Source organism: Drosophila pseudoobscura, chromosome X, assembly GCF_009870125.1.
Source record: "Drosophila pseudoobscura strain MV-25-SWS-2005 chromosome X, UCI_Dpse_MV25, whole genome shotgun sequence".
Lineage (NCBI taxonomy): Eukaryota > Metazoa > Arthropoda > Insecta > Diptera > Drosophilidae > Drosophila > Drosophila pseudoobscura.
In genome coordinates, this window is record NC_046683.1 from 33,568,321 (window position 1) to 33,591,445 (window position 23,125).

The window sequence follows — 23,125 nt, forward strand, 5'->3', positions numbered from 1 at the left end:
CCTCGCGATAAGTAGCACCTGGTGGAGAACGAGCTCCAGGACCGGTTCCTACTGGAACTGGAGGAGAACGGCGGACCACCGCCAAAGTGTGAGGACGCAGGGTGGCATCAAGGCAAGGTGAAAGCCATTGCCTGCCAAGACGCTCGCTCTGCGGCCCTCTACATGAAGGCGGTGGCGGCCCTAAAAGAGGTCTATCCAGGGGCGAAACTGGAGGCCGTGAAGTGGGAAGATGTCCCTAGTCGCCCGAGAGCCAGAGCGTGGGTCTCGGCTAAGCCTGCAGAGCCTGAGAAGATCCTCAGGTTACTGCAGGTCTGCAACCCCCACCTTCCTACAGCCGACTGGAAGGTGGCAAAGGTGGAGGATATCCAAGGGCAGAGGCGCCTCTCGTAATCCTCGTCCTAAATGAGGAATCCATAGATCTCCTCGCAAAGTCGGACGGTGTAGTGGATTATGGCTACAAGAAGGTCATCATATCCACTTACAAGTCCGATCGCAAGGGCAGGCAAGCGGAGGTCGAGCCAGACCCGGAGCTGCCGGAGATCCCGAAAGAGGGGGCCTCGTGCGAGGAAGACAACCCGGCGTCGGATGCGGCGTCCATGATGTCGGACGACATCTTGGACGACTACGCGTTCGACGAGAGCGACCTAGCCAGAGGTCTCAGCCCTATCGTTGTCGGGGAGGAGCCGGAGTCCCCTGACAGCGATCTAGAAGTAACAATGGTGGAGGCGAGCCTCAGGAATGTCGTTGACGCTCCTGCAGATAAACCTCCACCATTGTAAGGCAGCATGCGCTGCTCTACTGCTCCACCTGGCCAAGGGTGGAGCCGACATAGTCTTCATTCAGGAGCCCTGGATCCTCGGAAACAGGGTCTCCGGTCTGAGGACTTCTGACTACAAGCTATATGTAGCTGAAACCGCAGGTAAAATTCGTACCTGCATTCTTGCAAAAAGAGAGTTGCACTTATTTTTGCTCCCAAATTTCAGCAATGAAGACCACACCGCAGTGAGCCTCGAAGGCCAGGAGCGCTCACTGAGGATCTGCTCCGCATACATGGGGCATGAACAACCAGACCCTCCTCCACACGCGCCTCTCCGGGCTCTAATCGCAGACTGCTCGGCCAAGGACATCGGCCTAATTGTGGTGTGTGATGCCAATGCACATCACTGTCAGTGGGGAAGCACTGACACAAACGAAAGGGGTGAGTACCTTTTCAGTTACTTACTGACCACTCAGATGGTCTTATTAAACCGGGGTAGTGATCCCACCTTTATCATTAAAAACCGCAAGGTGGTCCTGGACCTCACGCTTGCCTCTCATGAGATACAGCGTAACATTGTATCCTGGAGGGTCCTGGAAGAGCACTCCTTCTCGGACCACAGGTACGTGGAAACTGTCTTCTCCTTCTCAGTACCGAAGCCAGTCCGATTCCGGAACATCAGGCGGACAAACTGGACTCGGTACTCTGATTACCTCTGTCGTGTTCTCCCTGAGCCCCCATCTGAGGAGGAATTCTCCACGGAGGCCACGACTCGTCTTCTTAAGATCTTTACCGACGCCTGCAATAAGGCGCTCGACAAAGCATGCCCCTCTGGCAAGAACAGAGGCCGGAAGAAACCTGAATGGTGGAATCCGAAACTGGGTGAACTCCGGAAAGCCTCCCGGAGACTCTTCAATAAAGCTAAGGCTGAAAACGTTGAGCAAAACTGGGCCGAGTACAAGGCCAGTCTGTCAACCTACAACAAAGAACTTAGAAAAGCCAAACGCGCCTCCTGGCGTAAGTTCTGCAGCGAAATCGAGAGTAACTCAGAAGCCTCACGCTTGCGCAGAGTTCTCTCGAAGACAACACCCACCCTGGGCTACTTGAAGAACACCGACCAGTCGAGGACTACGTCCAGCGAGGAGTCGCTAAATCTTCTCCTAAATACCCACTTCCCTGGCTGCGATGAAAACAGACCCAACTACCTCGCGCCTCCTTCTGTCGCCTCAAATGCCATCCTGAGACTGCTAAGCCAGGAGAACATTTCCTGGGCGATCAGAAGTTTTAAACCCTACAAGTCCGCGGGGCCAGACGGCATTTTCCCTGCCCAACTGATTCACGCGGTACATAAAGCCTTTAACTGGCTCAAAATAATTTACGAGTGAATCTTCTCCCACGGGTGCATTCCTGACACCTGGCTTCAGACCAAAGTCGTATTCATACCCAAGGCAGGCAAGCCCTCGCACACTGCCCCAAAAGATTTCAGACCCATAAGTCTATCGTCTTTTCTTCTAAAGGCGATGGAGCGGCTCCTGGGGCTGCATCTAACGGCGTGCATTCCGTCCAGTCTGATCTCAGACTCCCAGCATGCCTATCGGAAGGGAAGATCCACCGAAACGGCCCTACACTCGATCACATCGATCATCGAAGCGTCCCTTAATTTTAAGGAGTACACACTAGTAGCCTTCCTCGACATAGAAGGCGCCTTTAACAACATCCTTCCGACCGCCATCACGGCCGCACTGACGGATCTGGGCGTTGACTCCAGGACGGTGAGCCTGATCGATCAGATGCTACAATGCAGGACGGTTGAGGCATCACTGGGGACGTCAATGTGTACCAGATTTGTCAGCAGAGGCGCACCGCAGGGCGGAGTCCTCTCGCCCCTCCTATGGAACGTGGCAGTGAACACACTGCTGCGGGAGATAGAGGGGGGTGGCTGCCGTGTGGTGGCGTACGCGGACGACGTTGCCATAGCATTCTCCGGAAAATTTCCGCAGACGTTGTGTGAGTGCATGACAAGTACTCTCACGAAAATGTCGAAATGGGCAGACAAATGCGGGTTAGGCGTCAACCCGTCTAAAACGGAACTGGTGTTTTTCACTAGGAAGTACAAGGTTCCCGCACTGATTCCCCCTAGACTATGTGGGGAAGCGCTAGTTTTCAGCAGCAACGCCAAGTATCTTGGCCTAATCCTCGACAGAAAGCTCGACTGGAAATTGAGCATAGAGGACAGAGTAAAGAAAGTGGCCCTCTATACTTGCAGGAAAGCCATTGGACTAAAATGGGGAATGATCCCCTATATAGTCCGATGGCTCTACACCGCCATCATATGACCGATCATGCTCTCTGGAGTGGTGGTATTAGACAGAAGGACATGCCTCAATAAACTCGGCAGAGTTCAACGCATGGCAGAGCTATGCATCACTGGCGGGCTACGCACTATTCCAGGGGAAGCCCTGGATACTGTGCTGGACCTCCTCCCTGTTGATCTCATGGGAAAGAAGGTGGCAACACTTTCCGCCCTCCGAATGAGAGAAGCCAGACTGTGGAAGGCGTCCGTGGTTGGGCACTCGGGACTCCTGATGAGACTCCCGCAATTACCAAAGAGGACAGATTACTGTATTCCTAGCGATCACCTCTCGGCGCCCTTCCAGATATCAATCCCACCTAGGGAGGACTGGGAGATGGGCGAACCAGGGCCTGCAAATGCGGTCCACTTCTACACTGATGGCTCAAAGCTAGACGGCCGCGTGGGAGGCGGAGTCTACTGTAGCGAGCTGAACATCATTGCTTCAGGCTCCCGGATCACTGTAGTGTGTTCCAAGCGGAGGTTGAAGCCATCAAGGAGGCCATTTCGATCGTCTCCAAACTACTCCTAGATACGCACGTAGTGTGCGTCTTCTCGGACAGCCAATCAGCTATCAAAGCTCTAGGCTCAATATCGTCGAACTCAGCGACTGTAAATGACTGCCGCAGGTCTCTGCACGAGATCGCAGAGCAGTTAGATCTCTTCCTTATATGGGTCCCCGGCCACAGGGACATCGAGGGGAATGACGCCGCCGACGAGCTAGCCAGGCAGGGTACTACGATTCCTCTCCTATCGGAGAGGGAGCAAGTAGCGATGCCCTTGGCTACGTGCAAGCTCCTAACGCACGAATTGTTCGAGCATAATGCCAATAGGAGATTGCAACAAACCGTTTCCTGTAAAGTCTCAAGATTGATATGGCCATATCGATCGAAGAATCGCTCAGCAGAGCTGTATAAACTCAGCCATTACGGGACACTGGCAGATCGGCACTCACGCCTCTAGACTGTCAATCCCTCATAACGACTTCTGCAGGAGTTGTCGCGACGAGGAGGAGGAGGAATCGGTCCCCCACTTCTTCTGCCACTGCCCAGCCCTTGGAAATCGTCGTCTTCGTATTCTCGGGGCCGCTTTCCTCACGGACATTTCGGACCTGTCCGTAATCAAACCAGGGACCTTGTCCAAATACATCCAAGCCACCGGATGGGACTGCCCTTAACCTGCAGTAGTATGCTCTCACGGTTCGGGCAACGCGAAGGGGCACATGCCCATGCGGCAACACAACGGACCTGTTTATAGGTCCAAGTGAGCTTGGGGGCGGGAGGCTCTTATCCCCCCCCCCTCCCGGCTACCGCCTTAACCTAACCTAACCTTGGAGGGATAATCCAAACTAAAAGTTAAAAGATTATAAACGTAAAACCGTTACGTATGGTACAGCTTCAGCACCCTACTTAGCAACCAGGATGCTTGTTTCAATAGTATAGAGAATTGCAAAAATCAAGCTATTAGGGAAATCATAAAGAATGATTTTTATATGGACGACCTGATGACAGGTGCCGACACGATACTGGATGCTAAAAGGCATGTAAAGGAACTTACCCGGGAGTCTAATAAGGTTGGGTTTAACTTAAGAAAGTGGATAACAAATATCCCAGAAATTATAGAAGGCATTAAGAGATGACCAAGAAAATAAAGTATTAACCATTGAGGAGCATGAATCCGTCAAAACCTTACGACTACAGTGGGAACCGGTTAAAGACGAGTTAAGGTTCATTTTCCACTATGAACCAATGAACCACCAGCTCCTGGGAAACCGGGTCCAAAGAAGACGGGGAAGGAGACTGAGTCGGTCCACCGTCTTCAGGCAGCAGCCGCAGCGAGGGGGGGCCCGAAAAGCCAATCGGGTCCTTCCAAGTCGGGTGGCTCCAAGGGCGAAGCGGATATCGGGGTGGCTGCCAAGCAGAGCGTAATCGCGGCTGATAAGCGCACCGGGACCGAAGAACCCTTGGGAGCCCCGGCGGGCAGCGTCTCTGCACCACGGGGAGGAAAGCCGTCGTACCAGGACAGGAGACGAGCGGCTTTCATCCTGTCCAACGAAGACCCGAATTTCAAGCCGAAGGAAAGGAGCAGAGGCTGTGGGCCTGCTCAATCCTTCCTCTGTTCCAGCCAGCCAAAGCCGGAAAGGGCGCAGCCAAGGCCCCCAACAAGCGGCAACGCTCAGCGGAGGACCCCGCAAATCAGCCAGGCCAAGCCCAGCAAGCCAAGCGGGTGAAGACCCACCTCACGAGCCGGTCGTTCGCTGAGGTGGCGAGGGGCAAGACCCTGATCGGTGTCCTCGACAGGGGCGCCGAGGACGGCCATGTCCCTCGCGATAAGTGGCACCTGGTGGAGAACGAGCTCCAGGACCGGTTCCTACTGGAACTGGAGGAGAACGGCGGACCACCGCCAAAGTGTGAGGACGCAGGGTGGCATCAAGGCAAGGTGAAAGCCATCGCCTGCCAAGACGCTCGCTCTGCGGCCCTCTACATGAAGGCGGTGGCGGCCCTAAAAGAGGTCTATCCAGGGGCGAAACTGGAGGCCGTGAAGTGGGAAGATGTCCCTAGTCGCCCGAGAGCCAGAGCGTGGGTCTCGGCTAAGCCTGCAGAGCCTGAGAAGATCCTCAGGTTACTGCAGGTCTGCAACCCCCACCTTCCTACAGCCGACTGGAAGGTGGCAAAGGTGGAGGATATCCAAGGGCAGAGGCGCCTCTCGTAATCCTCGTCCTAAATGAGGAATCCATAGATCTCCTCGCAAAGTCGGACGGTGTAGTGGATTATGGCTACAAGAAGGTCACCATATCCACTTACAAGTCCGATCGCAAGGGCAGGCAAGCGGAGGTCGAGCCAGACCCGGAGCTGCCGGAGATCCCGAAAGAGGGGGCCTCGTGCGAAGAAGACAACCCGGCGTCGGATGCGGCGTCCATGATGTCGGACGACATCTTGGACGACTACGCGTTCGACGAGAGCGACCTAGCCAGAGGTCTCAGCCCTATCGTTGTCGGGGAGGAGCCGGAGTCCCCTGACAGCGATCTAGAAGTAACAATGGTGGTGGCGAGCCTCAGGAATGTCGTTGACGCTCCTGCAGATAAACCTCCACCATTGTAAGGCAGCATGCGCTGCTCTACTGCTCCACCTGGCCAAGGGTGGAGCCGACATAGTCCTCATTCAGGAGCCCTGGATCTTCGGAAACAGGGTCTCCGGTCTGAGGACTTCTGACTACAAGCTATATGTAGCTGAAACCGCAGGTAAAATTCGTACCTGCATTCTTGCAAAAAGAGAGTTGCACTTATTTTTGCTCCCAAATTTCAGCAATGAAGACCACACCGCAGTGAGCCTCGAAGGCCAGGAGCGCTCACTGAGGATCTGCTCCGCATACATGGGGCATGAACAACCAGACCCTCCTCCACACGCGCCTCTCCGGGCTCTAATCGCAGACTGCTCGGCCAAGGACATCGGCCTAATTGTGGTGTGTGATGCCAATGCACATCACTGTCAGTGGGGAAGCACTGACACAAACGAAAGGGGTGAGTACCTTTTCAGTTACTTACTGACCACTCAGATGGTCTTATTAAACCGTGGTAGTGATCCCACCTTTATCATTAAAAACCGCAAGGTGGTCCTGGACCTCACGCTTGCCTCTCATGAGATACAGCGTAACATTGTATCCTGGAGGGTCCTGGAAGAGCACTCCTTCTCGGACCACAGGTACGTGGAAACTGTCTTCTCCTTCTCAGTACCGAAGCCAGTCCGATTCCGGAACATCAGGCGGACAAACTGGACTCGGTACTCTGATTACCTCTGTCGTGTTCTCCCTGAGCCCCCATCTGAGGAGGAATTCTCCACGGAGGCCACGACTCGTCTTCTTAAGATCTTTACCGACGCCTGCAATAAGGCGCTCGACAAAGCATGCCCCTCTGGCAAGAACAGAGGCCGGAAGAAACCTGAATGGTGGAATCCGAAACTGGGTGAACTCCGGAAAGCCTCCCGGAGACTCTTCAATAAAGCTTAGGCTGAAAACGTTGAGCAAAACTGGGCCGAGTACAAGGCCAGTCTGTCAACCTAAAACAAAGAACTTAGAAAAGCCAAACGCGCCTCCTGGCGTAAGTTCTGCAGCGAAATCGAGAGTAACTCAGAAGCCTCACGCTTGCGCAGAGTTCTCTCGAAGACAACACCCACCCTGGGCTAGTTGAAGAACACCGACCAGTCGAGGACTACGTCCAGCGAGGAGTCGCTAAATCTTCTCCTAAATACCCACTTCCCTGGCTGCGATGAAAACAGACCCAACTACCTCGCGCCTCCTTCTGTCGCCTCAAATGCCATCCTGAGACTGCTAAGCCAGGAGAACATTTCCTGGGCGATCAGAAGTTTTAAACCCTACAAGTCCGCGGGGCCAGACGGCATTTTCCCTGCCCAACTGATTCACGCGGGACATAAAGCCTTTAACTGGCTCAAAATAATTTACGAGTGAATCTTCTCCCACGGGTGCATTCCTGACACCTGGCTTCAGAATAAAGTCGTATTCATACCCAAGGCGGGCAAGCCCTCGCACACTGCCCCAAAAGATTTCAGACCCATAAGTCTATCGTCTTTTCTTCTAAAGGCGATGGAGCGGCTCCTGGGGCTTCATCTAACGGCGTGCATTCCGTCCAGTCTGATCTCAGACTCCCAGCATGCCTATCGGAAGGGAAGATCCACCGAAACGGCCCTACACTCGATCACATCGATCATCGAAGCGTCCCTTAATTTTAAGGAGTACACACTAGTAGCCTTCCTCGACATAGAAGGCGCCTTTAACAACATCCTTCCGACCGCCATCACGGCCGCACTGACGGATCTGGGCGTTGACTCCAGGACGGTGAGCCTGATCGATCAGATGCTACAATGCAGGACGGTTGAGGCATCACTGGGGACGTCAATGTGTACCAGATTTGTCAGCAGAGGCGCACCGCAGGGCGGAGTCCTCTCGCCCCTCCTATGGAACGTGGCAGTGAACACACTGCTGCGGGAGATAGAGGGGGGTGGCTGCCGTGTGGTGGCGTACGCGGACGACGTTGCCATAGCATTCTCCGGAAAATTTCCGCAGACGTTGTGTGAGTGCATGACAAGTACTCTCACGAAAATGTCGAAATGGGCAGACAAATGCGGGTTAGGCGTCAACCCGTCTAAAACGGAACTGGTGTTTTTCACTAGGAAGTACAAGGTTCCCGCACTGATTCCCCCTAGACTATGTGGGGAAGCGCTAGTTTTCAGCAGCAACGCCAAGTATCTTGGCCTAATCCTCGACAGAAAGCTCGACTGGAAATTGAGCATAGAGGACAGAGTAAAGAAAGTGGCCCTCTATACTTGCAGGAAAGCCATTGGACTAAAATGGGGAATGATCCCCTATATAGTCCGATGGCTCTACACCGCCATCATATGACCGATCATGCTCTCTGGAGTGGTGGTATTAGACAGAAGGACATGCCTCAATAAACTCGGCAGAGTTCAACGCATGGCAGAGCTATGCATCACTGGCGGGCTACGCACTATTCCAGGGGAAGCCCTGGATACTGTGCTGGACCTCCTCCCTGTTGATCTCATGGGAAAGAAGGTGGCAACACTTTCCGCCCTCCGAATGAGAGAAGCCAGACTGTGGAAGGCGTCCGTGGTTGGGCACTCGGGACTCCTGATGAGACTCCCGCAATTACCAAAGAGGACAGATTACTGTATTCCTAGCGATCACCTCTCGGCGCCCTTCCAGATATCAATCCCACCTAGGGAGGACTGGGAGATGGGCGAACCAGGGCCTGCAAATGCGGTCCACTTCTACACTGATGGCTCAAAGCTAGACGGCCGCGTGGGAGGCGGAGTCTACTGTAGCGAGCTGAACATCATTGCTTCAGGCTCCCGGATCACTGTAGTGTGTTCCAAGCGGAGGTTGAAGCCATCAAGGAGGCCATTTCGATCGTCTCCAAACTACTCCTAGATACGCACGTAGTGTGCGTCTTCTCGGACAGCCAAGCAGCTATCAGAGCTCTAGGCTCAATATCGTCGAACTCAGCGACTGTAAATGACTGCCGCAGGTCTCTGCACGAGATCGCAGAGCAGTTAGATCTCTTCCTTATATGGGTCCCCGGCCACAGGGACATCGAGGGGAATGACGCCGCCGACGAGCTAGCCAGGCAGGGTACTACGATTCCTCTCCTATCGGAGAGGGAGCAAGTAGCGATGCCCTTGGCTACGTGCAAGCTCCTAACGCACGAATTGTTCGAGCATAATGCCAATAGGAGATTGCAACAAACCGTTTCCTGTAAAGTCTCAAGATTGATATGGCCATATCGATCGAAGAATCGCTCAGCAGAGCTGTATAAACTCAGCCATTACGGGACACTGGCAGATCGGCACTCACGCCTCTAGACTGTCAATCCCTCATAACGACTTCTGCAGGAGTTGTCGCGACGAGGAGGAGGAGGAATCGGTCCCCCACTTCTTCTGCCACTGCCCAGCCCTTGGAAATCGTCGTCTTCGTATTCTCGGGGCCGCTTTCCTCACGGACATTTCGGACCTGTCCGTAATCAAACCAGGGACCTTGTCCAAATACATCCAAGCCACCGGATGGGACTGCCCTTAACCTGCAGTAGTATGCTCTCACGGTTCGGGCAACGCGAAGGGGCACATGCCCATGCGGCAACACAACGGACCTGTTTATAGGTCCAAGTAGGCTGGGGGGGGGGGGGGGGGGGCCTTTACCCCCCCCCCCCCCCCCCCTCCAGGCTACCGCCTTAACCTAACCTAACCTTGGAGGGATAATCCAAACTAAAAGTTAAAAGATTATAAACGTAAAACCGTTACGTATGGTACAGCTTCAGCACCCTACTTAGCAACCAGGATGCTTGTTTCAATAGTATAGAGAATTGCAAAAATCAAGCTATTAGGGAAATCATAAAGAATGATTTTTATATGGACGACCTGATGACAGGTGCCGACACGATACTGGATGCTAAAAGGCATGTAAAGGAACTTACCCGGGAGTCTAATAAGGTTGGGTTTAACTTAAGAAAGTGGATAACAAATATCCCAGAAATTATAGAAGGCATTAGAGATGACCAAGAAAATAAAGTATTAACCATTGAGGAGCATGAATCCGTCAAAACCTTACGACTACAGTGGGAACCGGTTAAAGACGAGTTAAGGTTCATTTTCCACTATGAACCAATGAACCACCAGCTCCTGGGAAACCGGGTCCAAAGAAGACGGGGAAGGAGACTGAGTCGGTCCACCGTCTTCAGGCAGCAGCCGCAGCGAGGGGGGGCCCGAAAAGCCAATCGGGTCCTTCCAAGTCGGGTGGCTCCAAGGGCGAAGCGGATACCGGGGTGGCTGCCAAGCAGAGCGTAATCGCGGCTGATAAGCGCACCGGGACCGAAGAACCCTTGGGAGCCCCGGCGGGCAGCGTCTCTGCACCACGGGGAGGAAAGCCGTCGTACCAGGACAGGAGACGAGCGGCTTTCATCCTGTTCAACGAAGACCCGAATTTCAAGGCATCAGCCGAAGGAAAGGAGCAGAGGCTGTAGGCCTGCTCAATCCTTCCTCTGTTCCAGCCAGCCAAAGCCGGAAAGGGCGTAGCCAAGGCCCCCAACAAGCGGCAACGCTCAGCGGAGGACCCCGCAAATCAGCCAGGCCAAGCCCAGCAAGCCAAGCGGGTGAAGACCCACCTCACGAACCGGTCGTTCGCTGAGGTGGCGAGGGGCAAGACCCTGATCGGTGTCCTGGACAGGGGCGCCGAGGACGGCCATGTCCCTCGCGATAAGTAGCACCTGGTGGAGAACGAGCTCCAGGACCGGTTCCTACTGGAACTGGAGGAGAACGGCGGACCACCGCCAAAGTGTGAGGACGCAGGGTGGCATCAAGGCAAGGTGAAAGCCATTGCCTGCCAAGACGCTCGCTCTGCGGCCCTCTACATGAAGGCGGTGGCGGCCCTAAAAGAGGTCTATCCAGGGGCGAAACTGGAGGCCGTGAAGTGGGAAGATGTCCCTAGTCGCCCGAGAGCCAGAGCGTGGGTCTCGGCTAAGCCTGCAGAGCCTGAGAAGATCCTCAGGTTACTGCAGGTCTGCAACCCCCACCTTCCTACAGCCGACTGGAAGGTGGCAAAGGTGGAGGATATCCAAGGGCAGAGGCGCCTCTCGTAATCCTCGTCCTAAATGAGGAATCCATAGATCTCCTCGCAAAGTCGGACGGTGTAGTGGATTATGGCTACAAGAAGGTCACCATATCCACTTACAAGTCCGATCGCAAGGGCAGGCAAGCGGAGGTCGAGCCAGACCCGGAGCTGCCGGAGATCCCGAAAGAGGGGGCCTCGTGCGAAGAAGACAACCCGGCGTCGGATGCGGCGTCCATGATGTCGGACGACATCTTGGACGACTACGCGTTCGACGAGAGCGACCTAGCCAGAGGTCTCAGCCCTATCGTTGTCGGGGAGGAGCCGGAGTCCCCTGACAGCGATCTAGAAGTAACAATGGTGGAGGCGAGCCTCAGGAATGTCGTTGACGCTCCTGCAGATAAACCTCCACCATTGTAAGGCAGCATGCGCTGCTCTACTGCTCCACCTGGCCAAGGGTGGAGCCGACATAGTCCTCATTCAGGAGCCCTGGATCTTCGGAAACAGGGTCTCCGGTCTGAGGACTTCTGACTACAAGCTATATGTAGCTGAAACCGCAGGTAAAATTCGTACCTGCATTCTTGCAAAAAGAGAGTTGCACTTATTTTTGCTCCCAAATTTCAGCAATGAAGACCACACCGCAGTGAGCCTCGAAGGCCAGGAGCGCTCACTGAGGATCTGCTCCGCATACATGGGGCATGAACAACCAAACCCCCTCCACACGCGCCTCTCCGGGCTCTAATCGCAGACTGCTCGGCCAAGGACATCGGCCTAATTGTGGGGTGTGATGCCAATGCACATCACTGTCAGTGGGGAAGCACTGACACAAACGAAAGGGGTGAGTACCTTTTCAGTTACTTACTGACCACTCAGATGGTCTTATTAAACCGGAGTAGTGATCCCACCTTTATCATTAAAAACCGCAAGGAGGTCCTGGACCTCACGCTTGCCTCTCATGAGATACAGCGTAACATTGTATCCTGGAGGGTCCTGGAAGAGCACTCCTTCTCGGACCACAGGTACGTGGAAACTGTCTTCTCCTTCTCAGTACCGAAGCCAGTCCGATTCCGGAACATCAGGCGGACAAACTGGACTCGGTACTCTGATTACCTCTGTCGTGTTCTCCCTGAGCCCCCATCTGAGGAGGAGTTCTCCACGGAGGCCACGACTCGTCTTCTTAAGATCTTTACCGACGCCTGCAATAAGGCGCTCGACAAAGCATGCCCCTCTGGCAAGAACAGAGGCCGGAAGAAACCTGAATGGTGGAATCCGAAACTGGGTGAACTCCGGAAAGCCTCCCGGAGACTCTTCAATAAAGCTTAGGCTGAAAACGTTGAGCAAAACTGGGCCGAGTACAAGGCCAGTCTGTCAACCTAAAACAAAGAACTTAGAAAAGCCAAACGCGCCTCCTGGCGTAAGTTCTGCAGCGAAATCGAGAGTAACTCAGAAGCCTCACGCTTGCGCAGAGTTCTCTCGAAGACAACACCCACCCTGGGCTAGTTGAAGAACACCGACCAGTCGAGGACTACGTCCAGCGAGGAGTCGCTAAATCTTCTCCTAAATACCCACTTCCCTGGCTGCGATGAAAACAGACCCAACTACCTCGCGCCTCCTTCTGTCGCCTCAAATGCCATCCTGAGACTGCTAAGCCAGGAGAACATTTCCTGGGCGATCAGAAGTTTTAAACCCTACAAGTCCGCGGGGCCAGACGGCATTTTCCCTGCCCAACTGATTCACGCGGGACATAAAGCCTTTAACTGGCTCAAAATAATTTACGAGTGAATCTTCTCCCACGGGTGCATTCCTGACACCTGGCTTCAGAATAAAGTCGTATTCATACCCAAGGCGGGCAAGCCCTCGCACACTGCCCCAAAAGATTTCAGACCCATAAGTCTATCGTCTTTTCTTCTAAAGGCGATGGAGCGGCTCCTGGGGCTTCATCTAACGGCGTGCATTCCGTCCAGTCTGATCTCAGACTCCCAGCATGCCTATCGGAAGGGAAGATCCACCGAAACGGCCCTACACTCGATCACATCGATCATCGAAGCGTCCCTTAATTTTAAGGAGTACACCCTAGTAGCCTTCCTCGACATAGAAGGCGCCTTTAACAACATCCTTCCGACCGCCATCACGGCCGCACTGACGGATCTGGGCGTTGACTCCAGGACGGTGAGCCTGATCGATCAGATGCTACAATGCAGGACGGTTGAGGCATCACTGGGGACGTCAACGTGTACCAGATTTGTCAGCAGAGGCGCACCGCAGGGCGGAGTCCTCTCGCCCCTCCTATGGAACGTGGCAGTGAACACACTGCTGCGGGAGATAGAGGGGGGTGGCTGCCGTGTGGTGGCGTACGCGGACGACGTTGCCATAGCATTCTCCGGAAAATTTCCGCAGACGTTGTGTGAGTGCATGACAAGTACTCTCACGAAAATGTCGAAATGGGCAGACAAATGCGGGTTAGGCGTCAACCCGTCTAAAACGGAACTGGTGTTTTTCACTAGGAAGTACAAGGTTCCCGCACTGATTCCCCCTAGACTATGTGGGGAAGCGCTAGTTTTCAGCAGCAACGCCAAGTATCTTGGCCTAATCCTCGACAGAAAGCTCGACTGGAAATTGAGCATAGAGGACAGAGTAAAGAAAGTGGCCCTCTATACTTGCAGGAAAGCCATTGGACTAAAATGGGGAATGATCCCCTATATAGTCCGATGGCTCTACACCGCCATCATATGACCGATCATGCTCTCTGGAGTGGTGGTATGGTGGCCAGCCTTAGACAGAAGGACATGCCTCAATAAACTCGGCAGACTTCAACGCATGGCAGAGCTATGCATCACTGGCGGGCTACGCACTATGGTTGATCTCATGGGAAAGAAGGTGGCAACACTTTCCGCCCTCCGAATGAGAGAAGCCAGACTGTGGCGTCTCTCGACGCCCTTCCAGGTATCAATCCCACCTAGGGAGGACTGGGAGATGGGCGAACCAGGACCTGCAAATGCGGTTCACTTCTACACTGATGGCTCAAAGTTAGACGACCGCGTGGGAGGCGGAGTCAACTGTAGCGAGCTGAACATCAGTCATTGCTTCAGGCTCCCGGATCACTGTAGTGTGTTCCAAGCGGAGGTTGAAGCCATCAAGGAGGCCATTTCGATCGTCTACTCCTAGATACGCACTTAGTGTGCGTCTTCTCGGACAGCCAAGCAGCTATCAGAGCTCTAGGCTCAATATCGTCGAACTCAGCGACTGTAAATGACTGCCGCAGGTCTTTGCACGAGATCGCAGAGCAGTTAGATCTCTTCCTTATATGGGTCCCCGGCCACAGGGACATCGAGGGGAATGACGCCGCCGACGAGCTAGCCAGGCAGGGTACTACGATTCCTCTCCTATCGGAGAGGGAGCAAGTAGCGATGCCCTTGGCTACGTGCAAGCTCCTAACGCACGAATTGTTCGAGCATAATGCCAATAGGAGATTGCAACAAACCGTTTCCTGTAAAGTCTCAAGATTGATATGGCCATATCGATCGAATAATCGCTCAGCAGAGCTGTATAAACTCAGCAGAGCACAGTGCTCTGCAGTTACTAGAGCCATTACGGGACACTGGCAGATCGGCACTCACGCCTCTAGACTGTCAATCCCTCATAACGACTTCTGCAGGAGTTGTCGCGACGAGGAGGAGGAGGAATCGGTCCCCCACTTCTTCTGCCACTGCCCAGCCCTTGGAAATCGTCGTCTTCGTATTCTCGGGGCCGCTTTCCTCACGGACATTTCGGACCTGTCCGTAATCAAACCAGGGACCTTGTCCAAATACATCCAAGCCACCGGATGGGACTGCCCTTAACCTGCAGTAGTATGCTCTCACGGTTCGGGCAACGCGAAGGGGCACATGCCCATGCGGCAACACAACGGACCTGTTTATAGGTCCAAGTGAGCTTGGGGGCGGGAGGCTCTTATCCCCCCCCTCCCGGCTACCGCCTTAACCTAACCTAACCTTGGAGGGATAATCCAAACTAAAAGTTAAAAGATTATAAACGTAAAACCGTTACGTATGGTACAGCTTCAGCACCCTACTTAGCAACCAGGATGCTTGTTTCAATAGTATAGAGAATTGCAAAAATCAAGCTATTAGGGAAATCATAAAGAATGATTTTTATATGGACGACCTGATGACAGGTGCCGACACGATACTGGAATGCTAAAAGGCATGTAAAGGAACTTACCCGGGAGTTTAATAAGGTTGGGTTTAACTTAAGAAAGTGGATAACAAATATCCCAGAAATTATAGAAGGCATTAGAGATGACCAAGAAAATAAAGTATTAACCATTGAGGAGCATGAATCCGTCAAAACCTTACGACTACAGTGGGAACCGGTTAAAGACGAGTTAAGGTTCAATTTCCACTATGAACCAACTAAGAAAAGTAACCAGAGAATAGTATTATCTACCTTAGCCAAGATGTATGACCCCTTAGGCTGGTTGTCTCCAGTGACACTTGTCGGAAAATTATTTATTCAATAACTTTGGCTTGCAGACAAAAATTGGGATGAAGAATTATCAGAACAGGATACTCGGGACTGGAATTCGTTTAAAAATAGTTTAAAAGAGTTAGAGAGCATTCGGATACCAAGATAGCGAAATTTTCAGCACAATAAGTCGATGCAAATTCATGGGTTTGCCGATGCATCCGAAAAGGCTTATGCTGCCGTAGTATATGCCACGGTAGATAGTTCTACAATTATAATAGCCAGCAAAAGCAAAGTAAATCCAAAGAAGAATCGGAAAACTATTCCAAAATTAGAACTTTATGCAGCACATCTTCTGGCGAAATTAATTCAACGGGTGAAAATAGCGGTTGGAAGTAATGTAGAGTGTTATGCCTGGAGTGATTCTACTATTACTCTAGACTGGATAAAGAATGGAGACAATAAAGACAAGTTTATCAGGCGTCGAACTGACGAAGTAAGAAAAATTAAAGAAATTAAATGGGGACACGTTAGAACTGAAGACATTCCATCAGATGTAGGATCAAGGGGCATTAGTGCAGGTAAGCTACAAGATTTTAAGATTTGGTGGATAGGGCCTCAATGGTTGGCGAAATCTAAGGAACACTGGCCAAAAGAGGAAATTGAAGAAAAATTAGTTGTTGGCACAACAATTGTAATAGCAAAAAATAACATTTTGTATGAATTATTACAAAAATATTCGTGTATACATAAACTAGAAAGAGTCATTGTATATGTATTGAAGTTTATTCAAATCAAAACCAAAAAGAAAGAATTTCCTCCATTTTTGACAGTGAAGGAGATTAAGAGCGCCAAAGTATTAACAGTAAAACAACAACAAGCTATCCAATTCAGTTCCGAAATAGCTATCCTAATTAATAAATAGAAAGTAGAAACAAAAAATAAATTATTAAGCTTAAATAAAGAAACATTGCACGGTGGAATTAATCTGATGCGAAACTATATCCAGCGAAAATTTTGGTATTTGGGCTACGAAATTTCTTAAAGAAAAAACTTTAAGAGTTTGTCACCTGTGCTAGGTGTAGACAAAATGTCGCACCCGTTTCCAAATACAGGAAACGCCGGGCCTTACTATATCCGATGCTCTCAAAACCGGGGCAGCAATCCTATAAGTGATATATTGCCGTATTCGTGAGCATGGCGACAAAAGCTATTCATTTGGAAGTAGTCACCGAAGTTACTTCAGATGCATTTCTGGCTTCACCTAGAAGATTTTCTCAAGAAGAGGAAAATGTGCAAAAATCTTTTCAGGTAATGAACCAACTTTGTGGGAGCTTCGCGCAAATTAAAAGTCGAATATCAAAGAGCCCTTAAGAAAAACATAAAAGTGGTGCCAATATTAGAAAGAGAACAGATCGAGTGGCACTTCATTTCCCCGGCAGGACCTCATTTCGGAAGTATTTGGGAAGCTGGGGTAAAATCAGTGAAATATCACTTGAAAAGAGTAATTGGGGACAATAATTTAACCTATGAGGAAATGTCCACTCCATTATGTCAAATGGAAGCGGTATTAAATTCACGCCCTTTGCAGCTACAAATGATATTGACGATCTGGATGTATTAACACCAGTTAATTTTATTATTGGAATGCCAATATTTGGCCCGATTAAGACAATTTGTGGAGACTAATTCAGAAAATGAAAAGAGAATTTTGGATTAAACGGAAAGAAGATTATTTGCACACACTGCAACAAAGAAATAAATGGAAAATAGGAACGCAGAATATTAAAAAGGGACAGATTGTATTAATAAAAAAAAGAAAACTGTCACCCAGCTATATGGTCCTTTGGAAAAATAGAAGAAATACATAAAGGTAAGGACGATAGAGTCAGAGTAGTAACTATAAAACATCAAGACGGGTTGATAAAACGACCTATAACTAAAATTTTTCCATTAGCTGGAATTGAGTCAGAAACGTCGGAAACGTTGGAAGGAAATATGAAAAATTTATTAGAAAACCAACATAACTTAGATGATTCAATTAAGAAACAAACATCCGTGGTAAAGTCAACGGTAAATATCCTCATAAGAGCTACCGAGGAAATAAATGTGAACTTTAGAAGTATGAGCGCTAGGGTAGATAACATAACGGAAGCATTAAAGGAATATTTTTATGTGTACAAAGAATGTATACATTTCTTTATGGTAACAAAGCAACTAAGCTCCTTGATTAAATAGTGCGATAAAATTCAATCAGCAGTTATTAATATACTGATAGATATTAATCATGGTAGACTAAATCCAAATATTGGTGCTTGCAGGAAAAAGAACAGGAACAGAATTGAATGAAATTTACAGCCTATTAACAGCGAAAGGCATTTTTGTTGATAACAAATTAATTCTGAATGTAAAGATTCCCCTGTTTGGTAGGCACGCATCCCATTTATTTAGGATGATTCCAATGCCGGTTGAGCATGAACAAGAATTGGTCAAGGTAGATTTGAGCTCCAGGTATTTAGTATATAACTTCGAAATTGATTCCTATCACTCGATGACTGAAGCTACCTTGAACAAATGCTAAAAATGGCAAACAAATAGAAGAGTATGCGAAAGTAATTGACCTTGGAGCAATGCAAATGACATCGTGCTGAAGTTCATAATCAGTGCATCAACAACGGCTTCGACTGGAGGCTTGTGGGAGGCAGCAGTGAAGACGGCCAAACAGAATTTCTATTGCGCGTTGGGATCGTCACTTTTTGGATTCGACGAGCTGCGGACTTTGGTCTGCCCAATCCAGGCTGTAATGAATTCTCGTCCCCTTATCTCGATTTCAGAAAGCCCTTAAGATCTTGGCGTCCCTACACCCGGAAATTTTTTAATTTGTCGTCCGCTGATGGAGTTCCCTGAGCCAGACGTTACGGGTCTCAGCTTCAATCGATTTGATCGCTGTCAACGAGTCTCCTGTATCCAGCAGATCTTTTGGAAGCGTTGGAGTGAGGAGTACCTGACGCTGCTTCAACAACGTGCCAAATGGCGCACACCTCAACCCTCGATCCAGGTCAACGATTTCGTTTGCATCAAGGATGACAACTTGCCACAGTTGATGTGGCCCTTGGCGCGAGTGATCGAAGTTATCGCTGGAGCTGATGGCGCTGTGAGAGTTTGCCATCCTGCGACCCCCTCTGGAACCACTCGTAGAGCCGTCAACAAGCTGTGCGTCCCTCCAGTTGAGTATCCTGCTAAAAGCCCTGGTCTTTCAACCGGGAGAGTATGTTCGGAGCAGCAGCCGTTATTAGTTTTTAAGTCACGTCTCTCTTAAGTTTTGTGTTATCGCGCTCATCCTATGTACGCTCTCAGTGCATACACGCACACACCTATGTAAAGTTCTTACTTGTTAGACAGCTTCGACCCTTCCTTCTGTCTAGTCGGTCGTTCCTCTTCGAGGCAGTTGGTCAGCAGTCCTCTTCGTCGCCCACAACGCCTAACACCTAAAATCGAAGTTCACGGCCTCTAACAGCAACACACAAACAATAAACGCCCAATTGTAACCTTAACAACGGAGCAATTTTTAATTTGTAAATGTGGAGTCAGAGTTGCCGAAAAAGCTCGGCAGAAAATTTTAGCGCAGGGGGTAGCTTTGTGGTCCCTCAACAAGGATATGCAATAATATGGGCGAACACTCCAACACAGAAGCCGTAAATTCCTGTTAAGTTTTTTTAAGCGAAAAAAAATAAAAATCATGGATAATCATTAATTTTCAGTTTTATTTATTTTTATCAAGAATAATGATGAAGTCTAAGTTTTATCAAATTTCTCAAAAATAATGAATATCAATGAAGAACAACGTAAAAAATTGAAATATAATCTTTACCAAGTCATTTTTATTAAGTTGAAAAATGCTCAAAAGTTAGGTACTAATGAATCCATTTTCTCAGGTAAACTCAATATTAGAATACCTTTTCATTTCGAGCTACCTCAATTATGTTTTTGGTTATGAATGAATATGCAGGCTAGTATTTCTACATTTACCTGTGTTTTTGACCAGGTTTTGCATGCAAGTATTAGATGTATGGAGTTAATTTTAAAACTTGCATGTTAGAATACCTTTTCATTTCGCGCTACCTCAATTATGTTTTTGGTTATGATGGTTTGGAAGATGTATGGAGTTAATTTAATAATCTCCGCGAGAGGGAGAATCTTTTGACAACAGCACGCCCGCCAAGGAAATACAAAAGACTAGACTAAAACTATTCAAGAACAAATGTTAGACAAACTATTACTAAAAGTGGACTGCCCCAAAATTGGATTTGGAAACATAAACGATGGAAACTCTTCACTGACATTTTGAGAAAATCAAGATTACTGCAGAAATTACAAGTTGACATTATCAAAAGATTGGGTTTCATTCTGAATATTTTAAACTGCAAATGAAACGAGGGGGAACGTTTTGAGTTGCTGCGGACACCGCAACTCTACAGTTGTACCCGATACTAAGTCAGTATGGCTCTCCTCCGGCAGACGCCGCTAATATTAAACGACACGACAAAGAGTGCGAGAGAGACAGAAAATCAGTCTGAGCGTGACGTCGGGCGCTGCGTAACCACTGAAAATTGTTTTCTTGCTTTTGGCTACAAAAATGATCCGATCTGATCCAGATTCAGCAACCGGATAGATATGGTCATTCTATGTTTCTGCGTTTTTAGTTTACTCGAATCTGCAATATTGTGGATGCAACAGATTTTCGTCCTTTGTGTGGGCGGAAGGGGGTGAGGCGAAATTTTGAGATATACCTTTTATAGTGAGATCTAACAGAAGTGCGGATACCAAATTTGGTTACTCTAGCCTTAATAGTCTCTGAGATTTATGAACATCCCCAGATTTTCATCCTTTGTGGGGCGGAAGGGGGTGTTGCGAAATTTTGAAACAAACTCGTCTCGGTCCGATATATTAGGAGTGTGAATACCAAATTTGGTTGCTCTAGCTTTTATAGTCTCTGAGATCTAAGCGCTAATGTTTTACTCTAAGCAAAGCCGCCTATGCTAAGTGTGTGTTAGAGAGAGACAGGGCGAGAAAAAATGAAATTGTTTTCTTGATGCTGGCTATAATAATAATACGATCCAATTCAGATTCTACAGTCTAAAACATATGGTCATTCTCTACGATTCTGGTTTTCTCGCATCTTTAAAATTGTGGATGCCACAGATTTTCGCACTTTGTGGGGGCGGAAGTGGGCGGGGCAAAGTTTCGAAATATTTTTGTAGCAGTGACATATCACAGAAGTCTGGATCCAAAACATCGTTGCTCTAGCTCTTATAGTCTTTAAGCATTACGCGCTGAAGGGGACGGACAGACAGACATGGCTCAATCGACTCGGCTATTGATGCTGATCAAGAATATATATACTTTATGGGGTCGGAAACGATTCCTTCTGGACGTTACACACATCCATTTTCACCACAAATCTAATATACCCCAATACTCATTTTGTGTATCGGGTATAACAATAAATACCCGCAAGTTTGGGTATTGCTTGAATAGGCCGCGATGACTGCAGAACTGTTACTGCAAAAATATCCTGAAAAGAAGCTAGCTCCCACGCTTCATAAAATTCTGGCATCTGTTCAAATTTTAATTGAACATCAGAGCCTACCAATTGGAGAGATGTCAGAGGAAGCCCAGGAAACGAGAAACAAAGATTACAAAAAATACAGGAATATGGATACGTGCAAGACATCACGAATTAAGCAAAACCAAGACCTTTTCAACATGTTGACAGCCTCTTCAGATCACTATATATCTCATCCATTAGATAAATCCAAATTAAATCGGCAAGCACTTATTCTTCAGAAATTATAAGTTTGTTAGCTATTCCTCCCAATAAACAGGAAGTAGAGGATTTTTCAAAATAAAAAAAATAAATAGTTGTTTTTTTAGCTTTTTTAAATTATGTTAAGTTGAAAATTAAATAAAAAATAATATTTTATAGTAAAAACCAGCATTAAAAGTTTTTTATCGATAAAAAAAAAATAAAAATCGAGCATTTTACATAGGAAAATATGCACCGGCAACAAAATTCAACTTTAACCACTGTGGTTCCGCTTGTATGGAAGCGCGGACAAAAATACATCTAACAGCAGTAGAGAGCTGAAAGTTTTACAAAGCCTCTTAAATAGTATTTGTAGTGGCAAAAAACTGCCAACCAATTAACCCCAATTAATAAAATGTAACAAATAAATAAACAATAACAATTTATGAGCAAATTAAATGCTAAAATATTTACTAGGGTTGCAGTTTCAAAATGTTGGTCGGACCGTAAAAGAAGGTAATTTACTATAAAAATAAATATACAAGTAAATATACTATATGTATATTTGTTAATATTCGTGACATTTTGCGGGTATGATTAAGTCTGCATTTCTTCATTTCTCCATTCCATTCTAAATTAAAAGAGAAATTACTTTTATGGGATCCGCTGGTAATAAATTATGGCTTTGATTTTCGTTGCTTAATGCAGATATAACGCACTTATCCATTTCGACCAGCTGAGCTATGGAGTTGAAGACTCCATAAAATTAAGTTTTTCACGGCCACATGGAGCACTTTCCGCCTTTTTCTGGGATCAATTTTGGGTACATTTAAAAAAATGTTGTATTCACATTCATATTGTAAAATGGAAGATTTCTTGCGTTTGTAACGCATCCAAAATACAACAATTTTTTTTATCAAATGTATTCAATAGGTTGAATAAGCACATTCAGTTCAGGAATAAAGCCGTTGTTTTCAATATTTTGTTGTACAGCAGTAATAACTTCGCGAACTTTTTCAGTGTTTGTGCCCTTTTTGGAGCACCATAAATTAAAAATATGTAGGCGTGCGAATACCATATGTCAGTGTGCCATACACACAACTAAAACCTTAAGTAAACATAAAAATCACGCACATAAAAGGAACAAAAACAAAGTTTACATAAAACATTAATTTTAAAAGGTCTAACACACAAATTCGTTTTTAATTATTTACAAAAATAAAATAAACACCCTTTACTTCAATATCCATTAATAACTTTGTAAATTGCAATCATAACAAGAACACGCGAACGACTTGAAGCTGACTTTTTCTTTGAGAACTGTAGCTTTTGCTTGGAATTGCTCTAAACACGTGTTCATGCGTTTTGTTCTATTTTAAGAAAGTCCCGTTATGTTTCCGGAAAAATCCAGTTTGCCATTGCGAAGATTGAACATTTTAGAGACAATTTGCTTACAATTTTTTTTTATACGTTATCATAACTTTTTTGATTTTTGGCCTTTGGCGGAACCACAATACATTGGTCCATTACCACGATCAGAGAATGGAAATGAATATGCAGTCACCTTAATATGTGACTTAACAAATTATTTAATAGCCATAATTCCACTTGTAAACAAAAG

General features: G+C 48.2%; 1 protein-coding gene across 15 annotated transcripts in view; it reads right to left on the reverse strand.

The window, feature by feature from the left end:
- The window catches only part of mmd (disintegrin and metalloproteinase domain-containing protein mind-meld), a 557,313-nt gene that overhangs the window by 262,786 nt on the left and 271,402 nt on the right, over nucleotides 1-23,125 (reverse strand). The gene's annotated exons all lie outside the window — the stretch shown is intronic.